Source organism: Dipteris shenzhenensis, chromosome 3, assembly GCF_047967505.1.
Source record: "Dipteris shenzhenensis isolate YYH24624 ecotype China chromosome 3, Dip_SZ_1.0, whole genome shotgun sequence".
Taxonomy (NCBI): Eukaryota; Viridiplantae; Streptophyta; class Polypodiopsida; order Gleicheniales; family Dipteridaceae; genus Dipteris; species Dipteris shenzhenensis.
Window position 1 is genome coordinate 26,069,279 of NC_141598.1, and position 19,782 is coordinate 26,089,060.

Consider the following 19,782-nt stretch of genomic DNA (forward strand, 5'->3'; position numbering starts at 1 on the left):
CTATAGCAGTAGCCCTGAACTATGAGGATGCCAGAGGCAGATCTGGTGGATTTGTGCAAGCAGGGACTCAGTATGAGCACCTGAGAAAAGGGGGATTTCAGAGGAAATGGGTTTCAAAGACAAGTGTCTCGCAGCCAAGTGGCCAAACCAAGCAGGTGAAGCCGCGGTTGAGGGACCAGTAAAAACAAGTACCACCGTTGGGGTGAAAAGGAAAATAACTCCAATGGCAGCCCGGGCTTGGTCAAAGTCCTCGTTGACCCCTGAACAAAAGGAGAAAGCTAGAAAAGAAGGATTGTGCTTCGGCTGCCTTCAGCGACATCAGTGGAAGGATTGTCCACTGAATAAAGACCGTCGCACAGCTAATATGATAATATTTGAATGCGACGTAGAAATGCAGGAGAGTCCCAGTGCGGAACATATGCAGATGCAACTGGCGGGACCTTCTTAGAGGTTAGTACCTTGTTTGTTATGTGTATCTGTTGCTAAGTTAGTGACGAGTGCACCTGATAACATCCTATCTAAGCCCGCAGCAACGGGGTATACAGCCTTCAATGATACGGAGTTAATCAAAATGAAAGGGCAAGTGGCCAGTCATGATGTCATTGTGTTGTTTGACTCAGCGTCAACTCACAATGTGATTAACTCCAAGCTCGTGAAGAGGCTGAAACTAAAGACAAGTCCATCTAACTATGCGTATACAGTCAGGATGGCCGATGGAAGTTCAACTGAAGTATGGGACCAAAGGGTTACCCAGTTGGAGCTTCGGATTCAGGACTATGCTGAGAAGCTTGATTTTGAAATGACCAAGCTTGCTCATGCAGATATAGCCTTGGGAATGGCGTGGCATTCTACGAAGAATCCAGCCATCGATTGGAAAAAGCACGTATATCAATTCAAGATGAATGATGTGCTTTATGTTTTGCGAGGTGAAAAAGATATACCTCAGGGACCGTTGGTTTCCGTGATGGAAATCAGAAAGGCTCAAGTAGAGTTTTTGTACCTTTGCACAGCATCGGTAGAGTTGGTGAATGATTCTTCGACTAGCACTGATGTTACGCAAAGTGGTGAGATGGCCAAGCTGGCTAATCTTATAACAGAGGAGTTCTCTGAATGTTTTAGGGATGAACTACCTTATGGGTTACCTCCAGAGCGGAAAGTTCAGCATAAGATTGAACTGATCCCGAGGGCAGAACCTGTAAATAGACCTCCCTATAGGATGAGTTTTGCTGAAGAAGCGGAGGTGCGTAGGCAACTGGAAGAATACCTCAAGTTGGGGCAGATTCAACCAAGTTTCTCACCTTTTGCTTCGCCAGTGATATTAAAGAGGAAAAAGGATGATACGTTTCGCCTCTGTATAGATTACAGAGCATTGAATAATATCACTGTTAAGCACAGGTATCCGATGGCTCGGATTGATGATTTGCTAGATGCATTACATGGAGCCGTGATTTTCAGCAAGATAGATCTTAAGTGCGGCTACCATCAAATCCGGATTAGAGCCGAGGATGTGCATAAAACCGCTTTCAGAAGCAGGTTTGGTCATTATGAGTTTTTGGTAATGCCTTTCGGACTTACCAATGCTCCAGCGACCTTCGTCATGCTTATGAATGATTTACTACGTCCGTATATCGGAAAGTTTGTAGTACATTTTATTGACGATATCCTAATATTCAGTAAAAGTGTTACTGAGCATCATGAACACTTAAGGGTAGTGTTCAGTACTTTGAGGAAAGCCAGTCTTTTTGTGAATAAAAAGAAAACTATACTGTGTATGGTTAGGCTTGAGTACTTAGGGTTCATAATTACTCCACAGGGGGTAGAAATGGATCCGAAGAAAGTGGCTGCGATACTAACTTGGCCAATCCCTCAGAGTCTGACCGCGTTGTGATCATTCTTGGGATTTGTCCAGTTTTATAGAAGGCATATCAAAGGATATTCCGGAATAGTATCGCCATTGACTGATTTGACCTCAGATAAAGTACCTTTTATTTGGGGACAGAATCAACAGGAAAGTTTTAACACCATAAAACAAGCTGTGGTCTCAGGACCGGTGTTAAAAATAGTTGATCCCCAGAAACCGTTGTTCCTAGAAACCGATGCAAGTGGCATTGTGGTAGGAGCAGTCCTCCTTCAAGAGGGAAGGCCAGTAGCCTTTGAAAGCAAGAAGCTTTCTCCCTCTCAAAGGAATTGGCCAACTCATGAATTGGAGTTGTATGCAGTTATCCATGCTTTGAAAACATGGAGGCATAATCTGTATGGTTCAGAGTTTTATGTGGATGTAGATCATGATACTCTGAAACATTTTTGTAAACAACCTGACTTGAGGGGCCGCCAAGCTAGGTGGGCAGAGCTCATGCAGGACTTTAATTTGACGATTCGGTACCGAAGAGGAAAAGACAATAAGGTAGCTGATGCGTTGTCTCGCATTATGCACAACCTGAGTTTCACGGTATTAGAGAGTGCTCTAATGACCGAGATAAGAGAAACTCAAAAAGTGGACGAGTTTGTCCAGAGCTTATGGCCTAAGGCTCATGTGTTAAAACCCGGGGAAATGAAAAGGATGACCTGGCATCCAGAAAAGGCCAAACTTATGCAAGATATACCATAAGGGATGGTATGCTAGTTAGAAATGGCAAGGTTGTAGTACCTGGTCAGAATGATCTCAGGCAGAGAGTCATTCGACAGTGCCATGATAGCCCGTGTGCGGGACATCCAGGTGTCGAGAAGACCTATGACCTCGTGAAGCGAGATTTCTTTTGGCCAAAGATGAAAAAGCATATTCATGAATATGTAACACGATGTTTCTCGTGTCAAGTAAGTAAGGCTGAGCGGGTGAAGCCACCCGGACTTTTACAACCCTTGGAAATACCACTAAGTAAGTGGGAGAGCATTTCCATGGATTTTATTGTAGGGCTACCTGCAACACAAGGGGGATATAATTCTATCCTTGTGGTGGTTGATCGTCTAACCAAGATGGCTCACTTCATTCCGACTAGAGAGTCTGTTAGTGCCCCGCAAGTGGCGGATTTGTTCATTAGACATATATTTCGTCTGCATGGATTGCCTAGATCCATAGTGTCAGACAGAGATGTTAGATTTACCGGTCATTTTTGGACAGCGGTATTTGAGACACTAAGGACTGAGTTGGGAATGAGTAGTGGGGATCATCCTGAGACAGATGGTCAGACGGAGAGAGTTAACCAGACTTTAGAGGATATGCTGAGAGCATATGTGTCATTGAGGCAACATACATGGGACAAGTGGTTGCCATTGTTGGAGTTTGCCTACAATGATAGGAAACATTCATCTACCGGGTTCAGTCCGTTTGAGTTGAACTATGATTATAGACCGGTCAATCCAACTATAGTTGGAGTACCTCAGAAAGTGCCTAGTGCCGCGAACTTTGTAGTTCAGATGCGGGAGATGCTAGCACTTGCGAGAGCTAATATCCGCCAGGCTATGGATAGAGCCAAGGTGTATGCGGATGAAAATCGGTCTATAAGAGTATTTGAAGAAGGAGAAAAAGTTTTTCTCAGAATTCCTTCGCACTCGAAGTCGTTGACTTCAGGAGAGTGTGCTAAGTTATCACCTCGATACTGTGGGCCGTGGTTGATTCTAAAGAGAATAGGCAGTGTAGCCTATAAATTAGAATTGCCACCGGGGTGTAAGGTGCACCTGGTTTTTCATGTTTCGCGCTTAAAGAAATTTTTGCATACAGGTGACTCACTAATCGAAGGTGTGGTTTTGTTTCAGGAGATAGAGGATATTGCAAGGCGCAAACCAGCAAGAATCCTGGACCGAGGAACAATGCAGATACGAAATCGGAAGATACCCACGGTGTTGGTTGCATGGCATGGTCAGCCTCTATCGGAAGCTACCTGGGAATCCGTCTACCAGTTACGGAGAGCGTTCCCAGATTTCATCATCGAGGATGCTGATGCTTGAAGAGGGAAGGAATGTTATGCTCTAGCCGAGATAGCATGACCTCGGATAGATCGGTGGGCATTTTCTCTTAGATGACCAACTTTTGTAATAGTTAATGTGCGTAATTAAATGGTCAAGAGAAGTAATTGCCAAGGTCCTAGGTGAGGGCGTAATGGCATTGACTAGGTAGTTCTAATAGGGCTAGGGCCTAGGTGCATCTAAATGTGCAAATTGCCAAGGGGCAACTGTTTTTTAAAAGGAACTCCAAGAGAGGGGTGAAAAAGGATGCATCTAAGTAGGGGCCTAAAATGAAGACATGTGGCCAGGAACTATCTGAACTATCTAGGGAATTGTGGGTCTCAGGGATAAGGATGAAGGAATTAACGATGGATATCACGAAAGATCACGCATCAGGTCCCTGAGAGTTGGCTGGGAGGAAAAAAAAGAAAGCCATCGCCCGTGACAAATACTAACGAAGGGAGAGCAGTAGAAGTAGCGTAACATTAGAGTTATCGCATGAGCAGCGACGATAAGTAGAAGTAGCTTAACATTGAACACCTGTGGACGAAGAGGAAGTTTGCAGGACCATGTTGGGGTAAAGGCACATTGCCACCCCTTTATTAAAGATAAGACATTTAAGACAGTCATAGGGTAAAACCTAATCCTAATAAAACTAATGAGTTTGTGGTGTGGCTCATCACTTCACCCTCGCACACTTGAGTCTTCTCTCTCACTCACTCTCTCCCCTTCTTGCTTCTCTTCCCCCTTCTAGCCGTTCAACTGGTATCAGAGCCTCTTCTCCCTCTACCCTTGCCTACCCACCCCCTTCGACCTCTACCTAGCCTCTGCAAGGGCCAACGGGCCAGCACGCGGGCAACGTGAGCAGGGCGCGGGTCAGCAGGTGACAGCGCCGTACGGACGTACGTCGTCCGTACATCCGTACGGACGGGCGTCGTAGGTCTGCAGGTAGCACCGGCGGCAAGCGGAGCACAACGGCGCAGCGCGGAGGCGAGCAGGGCAGCGTGAGCACGGGCGGCAGCAAGCGGAGCAGCATGAGCAGCGTAGCTGCTCACGCAGCTAGAGCTACAGCAGCAGCTGCTAGCTGCTAGCCTGCGCAGGGGCAGCCAGTGCACAGCACACAGGCCGCGCAGAAAGTCAGAGCGCGCAGCGTGCGCTCAGGTACGGACATCCGTACCTGCCGTATGGACGTCGTACAGGAGCCGTACATCCGTACGGATTTACACGGCGCAGGTACAGGGAGCTGCATCAGGGAGAACATTCGAAAATTTTTTTTTTTGGCATTCCGTACCCTGCACACGTGCGCAGGTACAGGAAGTACAGCAGGCAGAATTTTTTTTTGGGAAGAAAAAGAAGGAGAAAGAGCTCTCTGCTCTTCACTCAGGATCATCCTTCAGTTCTTAAAAACTGTGTTTTCTTGAAAGTACAGCAAGTACCTTCATTTACCTCGTGCTTGAGGTGAAGAGAACCACAGTGTGTGGTTTTTTGCACAGTTATCTGTTTTCGTGAAGGAAATGCCTTGATTTTGCAGAGGACTTTTATGCTTTTACTGGGCTTGAATCTCAGTTTCCGGGTGAGCAGATCATAGGGCTTTTGCCTGGCAGTTGATGCTTTGTATGCCTTGAGGTAGTGTGGTGCCAGAGAGCACACATTTGCCTCGATTTCCGCAGTGTCGAGGTGACATTTTCTTGCAGGTCACATTTCTTGTGCAACACTCAGAGAACCTCAGTTGAGCCACGCTTGGCCAGGGCGCATCGAATTTCTACACAGGGCAGTATATGCATTACACTGTTGGTTGATTCTGTCAGAGAGATTTTCACATTGCATGCTACCTCAGTGTTGAGGTGTTCTTCACTTGGTTCAGGTGTCAGATCAAGGGGCTTTTGCTCAGATTTTGTTTGATAGCACTTGGGTTACCGACAGAGATCTTCAGATGCATTTTATCCCCTTGGCAGAAGGGTGATTGCTTGGGATTTATCCCATTTTCTGTTGCAGGTTTTGTGACAGGCTGAAGTGTCATTTTTTTTTGGGTGTTTGCCAAGTGGTTTATGCATATTAACTCAGTGCAATACCTCATCTGAGGTGGGAGAAGTGATCAGTACAGCCAGTACAGCAGTGTTTTGTGTCTTGTCAGCCAATGATGCACTGTCAAAGCACTTGTGGAGCAGCTGCAGCATTCTGAAATTACTGTTTATGCCTATTTGAGCACGGTACAGTGTGTCAGAAGGTACAGTATTTGCAGGGACATTTACTGTTTTGCTGCAGACTTTCCTGACAGTAAAAAACAGCACTATTGTGAGTGCTCCTGGCTCTTTATAGAGCAGGTTTTTTCTGAGAAATCAGAATTTTATTCAGTCTTGCTGGACTACAGGTACTTTCCTTATCTGATATGGCATCGGGGGGAAGTGAATCTTCAATTCTGAACATAAAGAAACTGGAAGGAGCACACAATTATGCATTATGGGCAGAACAGTGCTTGAATGTACTTCTGTTAAAGAAGATTTCTAAGCCCATAAGGGTGAAGGGTGTCAAGCCATCTGACATGGCAGCTGATGACTGGGAAGAGCTTGATTTGTCCGCAAGGGCAGCTATCATGCTCACTATTTCTGACACTCTTGTGTTCAATGTTTAGGCTGAAAAGACCTCTTATGGTCTATGGCAAAGGCTAGAAGAATCGTATGCTCAAAAGAGCTCAGCCAGTAAGGTTTATTGGTTGAAGAAGCTGGTTGATCTTCGCATGAAGGAAGGTACAGCTATGACCTCACACTTGAGTGAGTTCAATGCCATCTTTACACAGCTGATTGCACAGGGATTGAACCTTGATGAGGAGTTCAAGGCTACTTTCTTGCTGTGTACCCTCCCTGAGAGTTGGGACACTTTCAAGACCACCCTGTCAAATTCGAATGTCACTCTCATTTATGCTGATGTAGAGAGCTCTCTCCTTATGGAGGAGATGAGCAGGAAGAATAATGCGAGCAGCAAGTCTTCAAATGCCTTGCAGGTACAGGATAGAGGCAGGACTCGCAGAAGGGGAGATCTGCTAGTAAGTCCAAATCCCGCAGTCAGTCCCGTGGCAAAAAGGATATTGAATGCTTTTATTGTGGCAAGAAGGGACATGTGAAGTCTAAGTGCTTCAAGTTCATACGGGATCAGAAAGCCAAGAAGGCTGAAACAAAGGATGCAGGCAATGGAAGCAAAGGCAAAGGCAAGGCCAAGGCAGATGACTTGGATGCAGTGAATGTTGCAGCAGAGGACAGTGACAGTGACATACATGATGTTTTATGCTCTTCTGCTGTAATAGCACATGCTTTGGTTATTGATGGCCATGACATGCACACCTGGCTCTTGGACTCAGGTGCTTCTTTTCATGTTACTCCTCATAGGGAGTGGTTTACTTCCTACACAGGTACTTATGGAGTTGTTCATCTTGGGAACAACTATGCATGTCAGATTGCAGGGATTGGCAGTATACAGATAGTATTCCCTGATGGACGCATATTTATGCTTGATGGTGTCCGCCATGTGCCGCAAATCAAGAAAAATCTGATTAGCACTGGCTTATTGGATGACAGTGGTTACCACACCACATTTGGGGATTCCAAATGGGTGATTACTGATGGCCAGGCTGTAGTGGCTGAGGGTTTTAAGAGTGATACCTTGTACCCTCTTTATGTTTCCAGTGTGGGTAATCATGTTGTTGCCATAACCGAGCTGCCAAAGGTTTCATTGTGGCATAGCCGGTTGGGACACATGTCTGTTAAAGGAATGCAAGAACTGTCACGTTTGGGTTATCTGCCGTCTCTTTCTTTTTCAGATTTGCCTACTTGTGATCATTGTATATTTGGGAAGCATTCTGTGACTCCTGATAAGAGGAGAACTCCCCAGAATAGAGCACCACTTGATCTAGTGCACAACTGATTTGTGTGAGATGCCACAGTTATCACTAGGGGGTGCAAAATATTTTATTACTTTCATTGATGATGCCACACACAAAGTGTGGGTCTATTTCTTGAAGCATAAGGGCGATGCCTTAGATGCTTTCAAGAAGTTTGTCGCTCAGGTTGAGAATCGGACAGGTCGCAAGCTGAAATGCCTCAGATCCGATAATGGGGGTGAGTATGTGTCACATGCCTTTGTGCAGTTTTGCGAGGCTAAGGGCATCAAACAGGAACTCACAGCCCCTCATAATGCATCTCAAAATGGTGCAAGTGAGCGGATGAATCGAACTATTCAAGAGAAGGTTCGATGTATGTTGTCTTATGCTGCATTACCCCATGGCTTTTGGGCAGAAGCCGTGCAAACAGCAGTTCACATTATTAACAGGTCGCCAAACAAGGCTTTGGAGTTGAAAGTGCCAGAGGAGGTGTGGTCTGGCAAGCCACCTTCATATAAGCACTTACGTGTATTTGGCTGCGAGTGTTTTGCTCATGTACGCAAAGAACTGCGCACCAAACTGGAGCCAAAGTCTATTAGATGCATCTTTATGGGTTATGGTGACGAAGGTGAAATGGGGTACAGGTTATGGGATCCCGTTAAACGGAAGATTATACGCAGCAATGATGTCATCTTTAAAGAGGATAGTGTACACAAGGAACCCGTGCAACCTGTGGAATACAGGAGGGTTATTTATGATGATGTTGGACAGCAAAGAATGCCCATTTATATGCAGCAGCAGGCTGCTGCAGATAACCCTGTTCAAGAGGGTATACAGGCTGAAAATCAAAATCAGCCAGATAATTTTGCCAATGATGCACCACTGGATATGCCAGCAGATGGGGTTGTAGAACAGCCAGATATGGTGGTACAGCCACCCGTCATGCATGACGAACAGGCTGGCAGCCTAATCCGGAACATTTTGTTAGGAGGAGCACCCGTGTACAACGGCCTCCTGCCAGGTTTGTTCCAGGAGCCAATAATGTGGCTGATTTTATCATGCTGACAGATTGTGGTGAGCCTTCCAGCTTCAAGGAAGCTATGGGAAGAACAGAGAAAAAGAAGTGGGAGAAAGCCATGCAGTCAGAAATGGACTCCCTACTTCACAATGATACATGGGACTTGGTGCAGCTACCTGCTGGCAGAAAGGTTTTGCCATGCAAGTGGGTTTACAAAGTCAAAGTGGATTCAAATGCTTTACCGAGGTATAAGGCCAGATTGGTTGCCAAGGGATTTAAGCAGGAGAAGGGCATTGACTTTGATGAGATCTTTTCCCTTGTAGTCAAGATGACTACTTTGAGAGCAGTGTTAGCTCTTGTTGCTCATGACGACATGGATTTATGTCAGATGGATGTGAAGACAGCCTTTCTTCACGGAGATCTCCATGATGAGATCTATATGAGTCAGCCAGAGGGATATGCTGTTAAAGGGAAAGAGCAGCTTGTGTGTAAGCTCAAGAGGAGCTTGTATGGACTCAAGCAGGCGCCAAGAGAATGGTACAAGAAGTTTGATGCCTTCATGCAGTCCCAAGGGTATCATAGGTGTGAGACCGATCATTGCTTGTACACCAAACGGGCAAAGGATGGGAGTTTGATGCTACTCATTCTATATGTGGATGACATGCTTATTGCCAGTAAATCTCAGCATGAGATTAGTGCTTTGAAGAAACAACTGCATAAGTCTTTTGACATGAAAGACTTGGGTGATGCAAATCATATTCTTGGCATGCGGATTACTCGTGACAGGTCCAAGGGACTTTTGTTTCTGTCACAGAAAGAGTACATTGACAAAGTACTGCAGCGCTTTAAAATGGAGGGGGGGAAGTCTATTAGTACCCCATTGCCTCCACATTTAAAACTCAGCAGTAAGGACAGCCCCAGATCAGATGATGATAAGGCTGAAATGGCCAAGGTTCCGTATGCATCTGCAGTTGGATCTTTGATGTATGCCATGGTTGCCACTCGTCCGGATATTGCTTTTGTGGTGGGAGTCATCAGCAGGTATATGGCAAATCCAGGCAAGCGGCACTGGGAAGCAGTGAAAGGTGTCTTGAGGTATCTCAAGGGTACCAAAGACTTGTGCATATGCTATGGTAGGCAGGATGCATTGGTGCATGGTTTTACAGATTCAGACTATGCAGGGAATGCCGATAACCGGAAGTCTACTACCGGTTATATTTTCACATTTGCAGGAGGTGCTATATCATGGGTGTCTCGGTTGCAGAAATGCATTGCACTGTCAACTACTGAAGCTGAATATGTTGCAGCCACTGAGGCTTGCAAGGAAGCAATATGGCTTACTCGGCTGGTGGGAGACTTGGGCATTACAGGAGATATGCCAGTTTTGCATTGTGATAGTCAGAGTGCTATCATGTTGGCAAAGAATCCGGTCTTTCATCAGAAGACCAAGCACATAGATGTGAAATATCATTTCATCAGGGAGGTACTGGAAGACAAGCGACTTGAGCTTGTGAAGGTGCATACTGATGATAATCCTGCAGATTTGCTCACTAAGAGCTTGCCTACTGAGCGGTTTGCACATTGACGCCACATCATGGGATTAGGATGAGACCATTCTTATTTTATGGTCTTGTATACAGTAACTGTATATTGCTGTAATTTTTTATTCTTTTCTCCCCTTTAGGCACATTGGCCTTTAGGTGGGAGGTTGTTGGGGTAAAGGCACATTGCCACCCCTTTATTAAAGATAAGATATCTATGACTGTCTTAAGACAGTCATAGGGTAAAACCTAATCCTAATAAAACTAATGAGTTTGTGGTGTGGCTCATCACTTCACACCCGCACACTTGAGTCTTCTCTCTCACTCACTCTCTCCTCTTCTTGCTTCTCTTCCCCCTTCTAGCCGTTCAGACCAAAGGTGCTACAATCGTTTACGTTACCATCTAGGATTACGATTCATAGACCAAAGCTGATTTCCCTGTCGAGAACTCCAAGGAGGAGGTAACAAAACCTTGTATAAATTGGCCATGGAGACATCAGCTAGGCGCAAAGAGTGAGTAGTTGAACCCTGGCGATGCAAAATCCAATCAATAAGACGATAATTGAGCTTTGGCTTTGGTACTAGCAAAAAGCAATGAAAGATAGTGCCAAAGGGAATGATAATGCATGCCTAAACCATACTGTCTGGCTACCAAAGGAAAGGATAACGGAGTACCATCAGCATGAAGGACATCAGCCACCAACTGAATCCCTTTGGATAATATAAAATAAGAGCGCTGGGGTACCTGCAAGGCAAGAGGGGAATCAAACACCTTTGACCAATGCAGATTGTGAGCACGCAAGGAATTCCCATCAAGAAAGTCACAACCATGCCATTTGAGATGAGATAGTATCTCTTTCCAAGCTGAAAACCTTCGAGAAGCAAAAGGTCATCCTTTAATTCTGTCATCAATATATTCGAGAATGAATTCCCATTGAGTGGGATGCCAGTGTCCAAAAGCATGTGTGGTCAACTGTGAAAGCAGGTGATGCATCATGGCAGCCCAAGGCTGATCCCTCTACAAAATTCCCAGCATCATCTTCCCCTTATATGCCAAAATATGATTCTGAATATTTAATATATTCATGCATCTTTGGCGAATAGAGATGCTCCATAGAGAGTAATCTGATACTCTTCCGGCCATGCTTAGAGTGCTAGAAAGTCTCCATTAGAATGGAAATAAAAGAAGAAACATCTTTCTATCAAACATTATCAAAGGCAAGAAGAATTGAATGTAGGCTACCAAAATTGATTCTACAATACAAAGGTGAGCATGAAGAGGCCAAGTGGCTAGCTTCCAATATTCCAGTTTCATTTTGAGCTTAGGAAGCACCCAATCTAATTGTTGGCGGTGAGTGTCCATGAGATGATGAACAAGTTGATGGGGGAGGACAATTTCCCCAGGCCATAGAGAGCTATGTCAGTCTTTTGCATGCAAAGGTAGAAGCTTTGATTTTTGAAAGTTTACCTACAAGTTAGTAGCTATTCCATAGAAGGATAAAGCACTTATGAGTTGCAAAAGATCTCTCTCTATGTTCTTTGGAGTGAAGATTGAATCATTAGCATAAGCCTACCCCCCTCAATACCACCACACACACACACACTTTTTTTTGTGAAAAATTTTGTTGCTTTATATTACAGAGTCACTATCCCAAAATGGAATGCGCCAAAATACGTCAAGGGAAGATCTCAATATATGACAAGTATACATCAGAGTCTATGTACTGACTTTGCAGGCAATCATAGAAAGATTGCTGCAAGGAGTGCCTAAAAAAAGAGAAAATAGCAAGAGTAGGATCACCAAAGACTCTATGATTTAAGTCTTTACATAGAGTCCAGAGTGCCCAGTAGTGAATCCAAGTTAAAAGTCAATCAAATTCCTGTTGAGGTGGGTGAATCCCAAGGAGCCAAAAAAACTTCCAAAAGAAGCATTTGGAGATCTGGTTCTCAAACGCTGCCCAAGGAAGCCCAAGAAATCACGGCTGTGAGAGCAATGCCAAAGAAGATGAGGCATTGATTCTCGCAGAGCCAAACATCCGTGGCAAACAGCCAGAGCAATATGTCTGCGTGCCAAAAGCTGCCCAAATGGAAGAACTCCTAGCAAGACGCTCCACAAGAAAATCTCTTGTCGAAGAGGGATTTTAGAATTCCAAATCCCTCGCAGTCGCTTTCGCCACCATTTTGCAGGACGACTCATTTGCCAAAGATGATTCGCCTTGTGTGAAGTCCAAGGCAAGGGTAAAAGAACTTTATACAAAGAAGATATACTAATGTGAGGCAGTCTTAAAGGACGGCATGTCGACTCTGGCAAATGAAGAGTCCAATTGTGAAGCCGGTCCTCAATTTCTAGTGGCGGTATTGGCTGAAAATACTAAAGCATATGAGTAATAGTGTGCCATATAGGACGATAATGCATGCCAAGACCATATTTTGCAGCAGCCAAAGGAAAAGAAAGAAGGGTTCCATCATCATGAATAACATCTGCAACCGAGTGGATCCCTTTCAAACTAAGGAAGTATGAACATCTAGGCTCCTGCAAAGCCAGCAGAGGGACAAAAACCCTTTACCAATGTATGCTCTTAGATCTTACAGAATTTCCCTGCAAGGAATCCTAGCCATGCCATTCCAAATGCGAGAGGATGTGTTTCCAGTCCATCAACATGTTTGATACCAGTGGACAACCTTTGATCTTATCATCAATACAACCCAAAAGAAATTCCCGATGAGTGGGCTGCAAAAATCCAAAGGCAGGGGTGGTGAGTTGTGAGAGCCATAGTTTCCAGAAACGCTGTTTTGGCCTAGGTGAAACGCCGAAACGTTTCGGAAACGTTTCCGTCCCCGGAAATGGCGTTTCCATTTTATGTTTTTTCCAGGGTTTCTAAAAACCCCACCGCGACCTGTTTTCGCCCGCTGCATTTCGCCCGCTGTGTTTCGCCAGTGTCTTCATCCGTTTGGAGCTGCTCTACCTTCCCTCCTCTACCCATCTACCTCCACCTCAGCCCTCTACCTCGCTGGCCTCCACCTTTGCCCTGGCCCCTCGTATCTCTACCAAGCTGAAGCAAGAAGGGGCTGCAGCCTGCACAGTGCAGGACCAAAAAAACAGCCTCCACTTCTCGAATCTCTTCGAGTCTCCCGACCTCGAACCGCACAGGTAACATGGCTCGGACTCCAGATCCTTTTTGGCAGCATGTGGAGCAAGTGGGGGGTTATGCAGGATCTGGTGGCTCCAGGAAATGGAGATGTAAGTACTGTGGGTTGGTCAAAACGGGGAGTGTCACCCGTGTGAAGGACCATCTTGCTCAGGTTCCAAACAAAGATGTAGGGACATGCCCCTCTGTTCCTCTAGATGTTCGGGAAAGCCTTGAAATGTGGAGGCGTAAGCGTTTGGCTGTTCCCGAAGAGGAAGTATCTACAGCAATGGGTGGTCAAGAGGAAGTTGTATCAAGTCAAGCAGCAGTAGCAAAGAGGGCCAGAGGCAGAGACACAGGATCAGATTTCTCCTCTACCTCAGTGTCGGGTGTGCATGCAAGGAGGACTCCTTTGCCAGGTGATGTATCACATTCACAAGACACCCCTACAATAAATACTGTACAAAGGGCTAGCATCCAAGCAGGATTTCAAAAGCAAGCAATTGCAAAGGCAACTAGGGAGCTCACCCGAATGTTCATACGGTGTGCCATTCCTTTTCATGTGGCCAAGACAAATCAATGGAGGAAGACCATGAGGGCCATCAGCCGCATTGGATGCGAGTGGGATGGCCCTACATGGAAAAAGTATGGCTGCACTATATTGTGTGATGGGTGGTCAGATGTACGCAGGAGAAATGTATACAATGTGGTGTCATTCTGCAAAGGCACTATGTTTTTGAAAGCCATTGATGCCTCCCTCCCAGGTCTCACAGTTACAGGTGCATTTATTTGGACACATATAAGGGAGGCTATAGAGCAAATTGGGCCTGAGAATGTTGTGCAGGTGGTGACAGATAATGGAAGTAATTGTAAGTCTATGGGCTCTATGCTAGAGGATGAATTTCGAGCCATTGTGTGGACCCCTTGTGCATCACATAGCCTCGACTTATTGATTGAGGACATAGGTCAAATACAATGGGTTGAAGCCATCTTTCGCACATGACGAAGCATGATGAGGTTTGTGAAGAAGAGGCCAAAAGTCTTGAGCATGTATCGGGCCTACAGCACTCTTGAGCTATTGCAGCCTGCAGCCACCAGATTTGCATACATGTTCATTGTGCTTGAGAGACTCTTGCGAGTCCGCAGAGAGTTGGTACGCACTGTCTACTCAAATGAATGGCTAGAGTGGGATGAGAGAGAGAGCCCCAAGGCAAGAGCTTTTGTGCGTGATGTCATGAGAGAGGAGTGGTGGGTAGAGGTTGAGGGGTTGGTCCAAACTCTCAACCCCATCTACACAGTGTTACGCATTACAGACATGGAGGGCAAGTACTATAGGCCTTTTATACGAGTACATGGACAAGATTGGGGAGGCTCTCGACAAGCAAGACTACTTGAGAGCAGAGAAGTAAGTCTTCTCAGTCCTGACCACCCTTGCTTTACTTCTTATCTTTATTTCATTCGAGTCTTTACATTGGTCTTGACTCTTGACTCTTGTTTTTTGTCCATTTTTATCTTATGGTTTGATCTCTAAAGGGTTGATGAAATCAAGGCTGTGTGGAATCGGCGATGGGATTGGTTTCACAGGCCGATTCATGCAGTAGCACATGTATTGCATCCTTTGTGGCGAGATGAGGAGCAATACGAGAATGAGGAGCTAGACGAAGGCTTCATGACATACATCAGGAACTTGACAGGTGGTAATGTGCACATGCTGAAATGTATAGAGGATGATCTCTTGGCCTTTCGCAACCAGACGGGAAGCTTTGGTCGAGAGACTGCAAAGCTTCGAGAGACTCAGCTACAGCCTGTCTCATGGTGGGAGAAGTATGGAAATTGTGTCCCACGCTGGTAATTCACTACCCTTAACTACAGTCTACATAGTACAATGTGCATCTTTCTTGTTTCAACTTTCCACTTAGTTCTAACTTCTAATTTCTAATTGTATGTGCATTTCAATAACAGAAACGCATCGCCATTCGAGTGCTCTCACAGGATTGCAGTTCGGGTCCATGTGAGAGGAATTGGAGCACTTGGGCCCTCTTCCATACAAAGAAGAGGAATAGGCTGAGTACCGCTCAGCTAGAGCGGTTGTCATTGCAACCTCCAGCTCCTTGAGAGGAATGCCCGACATCCGGAGCCTTCGCAGGTGAATGTGGATGAGATCGACATCAGGAGGGAGAGGTTCATCCCAGAGATCCCACGGAATGAGCGTGATATGTACACCTTGCTTTATGAGGAGCTGACAGTGCCGAGCCACAACACCCGCTGCACCACCCGCTCTTAGAGGCAGAGGGGGGGATCCATCGCTTCCACTTCAGTAGAAGCAGAGGACCACGATCCTACCCTTTCTTCATCTGAGGCTGACTCTCATGACTTGGAGGAGACATGTGACTCCTCCATGGATGATCTTGATGAGTGATTTTTGGAGCACTTAGGTCTAGGATTTTGTCATGCCAGGCTCCAGCATTGAGCAGCTGCTGCCAACCACATAGATATTTTTTGATCATGTTTTGTATTTACTATAGTCTATTACATATGGATTATGGATGATGGATCTTGTTTTGTATTGTCTCTTTTGAGGCTTGAGCCTTAAGCCTACAGTTGTCATTTCTGAATTTTGATCTATCATTTGAGTCTTTGACATTGAAATTTGAATGATTGATGTGATAAATCATAGATTTATATTGAACTTGAGCAAAGATGTATTTACTATTTTTCAAGCTTTTGTAATGTTTTTATTAATTATATATGTATGTATTAAACCCTAAAACTGAAACTCCGTTTCTCCGTTTCCTCCCGGAGGCCGAAACTTCGAAACGTCGTTTCCCGCCGTGCTCCGCACCCCCGTTTCCGAAACACGTGGAAACTATGGTGAGAGCAAATGGCGCATCATGGCAGCCCAAGACTGAGAACCCTGCATAAATTGCAGCATCATTTTGCCTTTATGAGCAAGAATACGTACATGGATGTTAAGAATATTGAGACCCCCATGCATCTTTGGCGAACGGATATGTTGCACCAAAAGAAATCTCAAACTTTTTAAGCCATGTTTGGAGCACCAGAAGGTTTCCATAATAGTAGACATGAAAGATTAAGATCTCCCTTTCTGAACATAATCAAAGGCAAGTAAAATTGAATATATGCCATCAAAATGGATTGAACAATCCGTAGCTTGACATGCAATGGCCAAATGGCTAACTTCCAGTGTTCAAGCTTTTTCTTCAGCTTTGCAAGTATCCAATGGCGACGAATAATCATCCACACACACACACACGCACACACGCACGCGCGCGCGCACACACACACACACCACCATCCCCATTTTAACATTTTTGTGAGGAGGCCTTGAGGGTCTGGTCCCTTTCCATTGGCTAATTTCTTAAGTCCATTTTCTATGTCCTCAACTGACATGATACCTCATGCTTTGATAGAAAGGGACTTTGGTTCCTTGTCATCTCCCGGTCTCTCTCGTAGAGGCTCTTGATAGATGCTATCATGTCTTCCCATTTTGCCCCTTCTTTCTAGAATTTCTTTTGCATGGAGTTTTTTGAAGAATGGTCTAGTGGATCTTGGTGTACCCTGGTAGGACAATGCAACCCTCCTTGGAGATATGTAGGCAATGGTCTTGATAGAAATTGAGCTTCACAGAAAGCTCTGCCTTCGCCAACCAAGTCTTGAATATGTGTAACTGTAAAAGATCCTCATGGATGATCAGGCTGAACTCGTTGCCCTGAAACGGGAGAAAGAGAGCGTCAATGCTGTACTGGAAGGGTGGCAACCTGTCTATATGGAACCCCAATCTCTCAAACCATCCGCATGTGTGTGCGTACCAGCCTTTCTGATCACCCTGAACTGATAATGCCATAGACGATGCTAGCACCAACCAAGGTAGCTTGCATTGCCCTACAGTACATGAGCCATAATCTCGCATGCGGTATATATAAATGATAGTCTAGAATGCCGCATCTAGCTGCAATGGCGATGCCCCAAATTCAGCCAGAATGATTTGGTGGGGAATAGATGGCTTACTGCAGATCATCAGTGATAACAAGATAACTTGTAGTCTCTCAACTCGAGTCCACTCTACCTCGGATAGGTATAGCCCCCAGAAAGGGCTGCCATACATGTCCGCAGGTCGGACCAAGGAGTCGAAATGGAGAACTTTGGTTTGCGGGTCTTGAAAATGTGACTGGAAGCACTGTCTCTCCAATTGGGCAAGGGAGCTCAAGCGGGACTGCATCGCCGGTCTCATCGTGAAGATGGGTCCAGAGAATAGAACCCCAGGTACTTGTATGATGAGACAATCTCAAGTGGTGATCAGTCAAAGGTAAACCGCTCTCTGTGTGCAGCTGCTTTGGAGGTGTTGAAGATCATAACCTTGGTTTTACCCAGGTTGACCTTCAAATGGTGGGACTCACAAGAAGCCAGTAGTGCATCGAGGTGTCTCTGGAGCCCCTCAGCTGACGAAGGTAAGAGCACATCATCATCACCGTACATTAAAATCTGGAGCAAATAACCAGCAAGAGAGCAGCTGGCTCCTCCTAGGGTCCTCATAAAAGACTCAAGCTTGTCTATGTAAAGGCCAAACAAGGTCGGCGAAAGTGGGCAACCATGTTTGACCCCAATGGCGCTCATGATCTCATTTGTCCATCCACTACTCGTCCGAACTACTCTACCGAAATTTGCTCCGTGGTCTAATTCAAGTACTTGAGAGAGAGAGACAGAGAGAGAGAGAGAGAGCAGTTCCGACAAATCCTAAGCACCAGAGAGAGAGAGAGAGAGAGAAGAAGAAGAAGAAGAATGTATTACCGTCCTCTGGGGGCCGAAATACCGACCCATGGGACCCATAAAAGTCACGATACAAGTGTCTCCTTCCTTTTATGGAAGGGGGGGAGAACAATTATTTTGAAATACATTGAGTAATACAACATTCACGATATTTAAGAACCTTGGCAATATAGTTACCCAGAGTGGCTATATGGCTATGTGAGAGCAAGCTTGCTAGGGTGTCGTGTTCCTCTGTAATATTGTTAAAGTCCCTCCTTATGCAGGCATACCGTGTGCATGTAAGGAGGACATGTGCTTCTGTCTCTACTTGTTCTTGGTCACACAGCTTGCAAAATCTTTGTTCGCTTGAGACATCTCCCCAAGCACCTTTCTCTATCTCCAGAGTGTGTGATCGGGTGCGGATGAGTGCAATGCTTCTCCTTGCATTTGCAGGTATGGGCATAGTTATGTATTTTTGTGCATTTTCTTCCTCCTTGGAGTAGGTGTCCCAATAAATGGGATTGACATGCGTACAATAGTACTCATACTTAGCCCTTTTTTCAGCTGATTGCCATTTTTGCTGCAATATTCCCAACAAAGCTTTATGAAATGCCTTCTCATCCATTTCCCCGGATGACATCTCCAGGTAGGATGTTGCTCTCCATCTTTGGAACCATCTCTGAATGTCTTGCCACCAACCAGATGATAGCGTCTTGCTTTTGTTTGTCTTTTGAGGCCTTTTACTTGCTTCCCATGCTTTCATTGGTAATCTCTGCGACCCCATGGACTTGACCTTCTTTATGTATTTGAAAACCCTTCGTAGTGCTCTCAGCTCAATGGGCCTTGTACCAGTCTCAATAAGCATGATTGAGTATGGTGTAGTAATTTTAACTCCCAGATGCCGTCTTAGAAATGATTTCTGTATTTTTTCAATATCATTCCATTTTGATGCTGAGATGGTACCTCCCCATACTTCTACTGCATATAGGACTGTTTGCACCACATAAGCATCAAATAAAATCCGTCTGATGCTCCATCTCTTAGTGTCACTATTTCTGCAATCATTTTCAAAATGATAATATTTTCCCCACCTGGCATCAATCCTTCTGTGGACACAATCATTCCATCTATGATTTGCTAGCACATCTATTCCCAGGTATTTGAATGTGTTTACTCTCTCGATTTCCTGCTCATTGTACATAATACTTGGGGTGTTTGCAGGCTGCTTTGTTTTTACTATCATCATTTTAGTTTTGGTGACATTTACCATGAGGCCGCTCTTTGCACAAAACTTGTGTGTAATGTGCATCATCCGCTGCATATTTTCTGCTGTGTATGAGAAAAAGACATCATCTGCATATAACAACAGTAGTACGGTGCATGCACAGATTTGGGGGCTCTCTAGTTGCTGCTCTTGCATCATTTCTTTGACCAACTCCTCCAATCTGTCAATACATAGTCGAAATAATGTTGGTGACAGAGGGCAACCCTGTTTACCCCCCATATTACTAT

General features: G+C 45.1%; 1 protein-coding gene and 1 pseudogene across 1 annotated transcript in view; both read left to right on the forward strand.

The window, feature by feature from the left end:
- GLA1 (Folylpolyglutamate synthetase family protein) overlaps window positions 1-19,782 on the forward strand; it is a 68,632-nt gene that overhangs the window by 22,908 nt on the left and 25,942 nt on the right. The gene's annotated exons all lie outside the window — the stretch shown is intronic.
- Window positions 13,532-15,922, forward strand: LOC147903568 (uncharacterized; annotated as a pseudogene).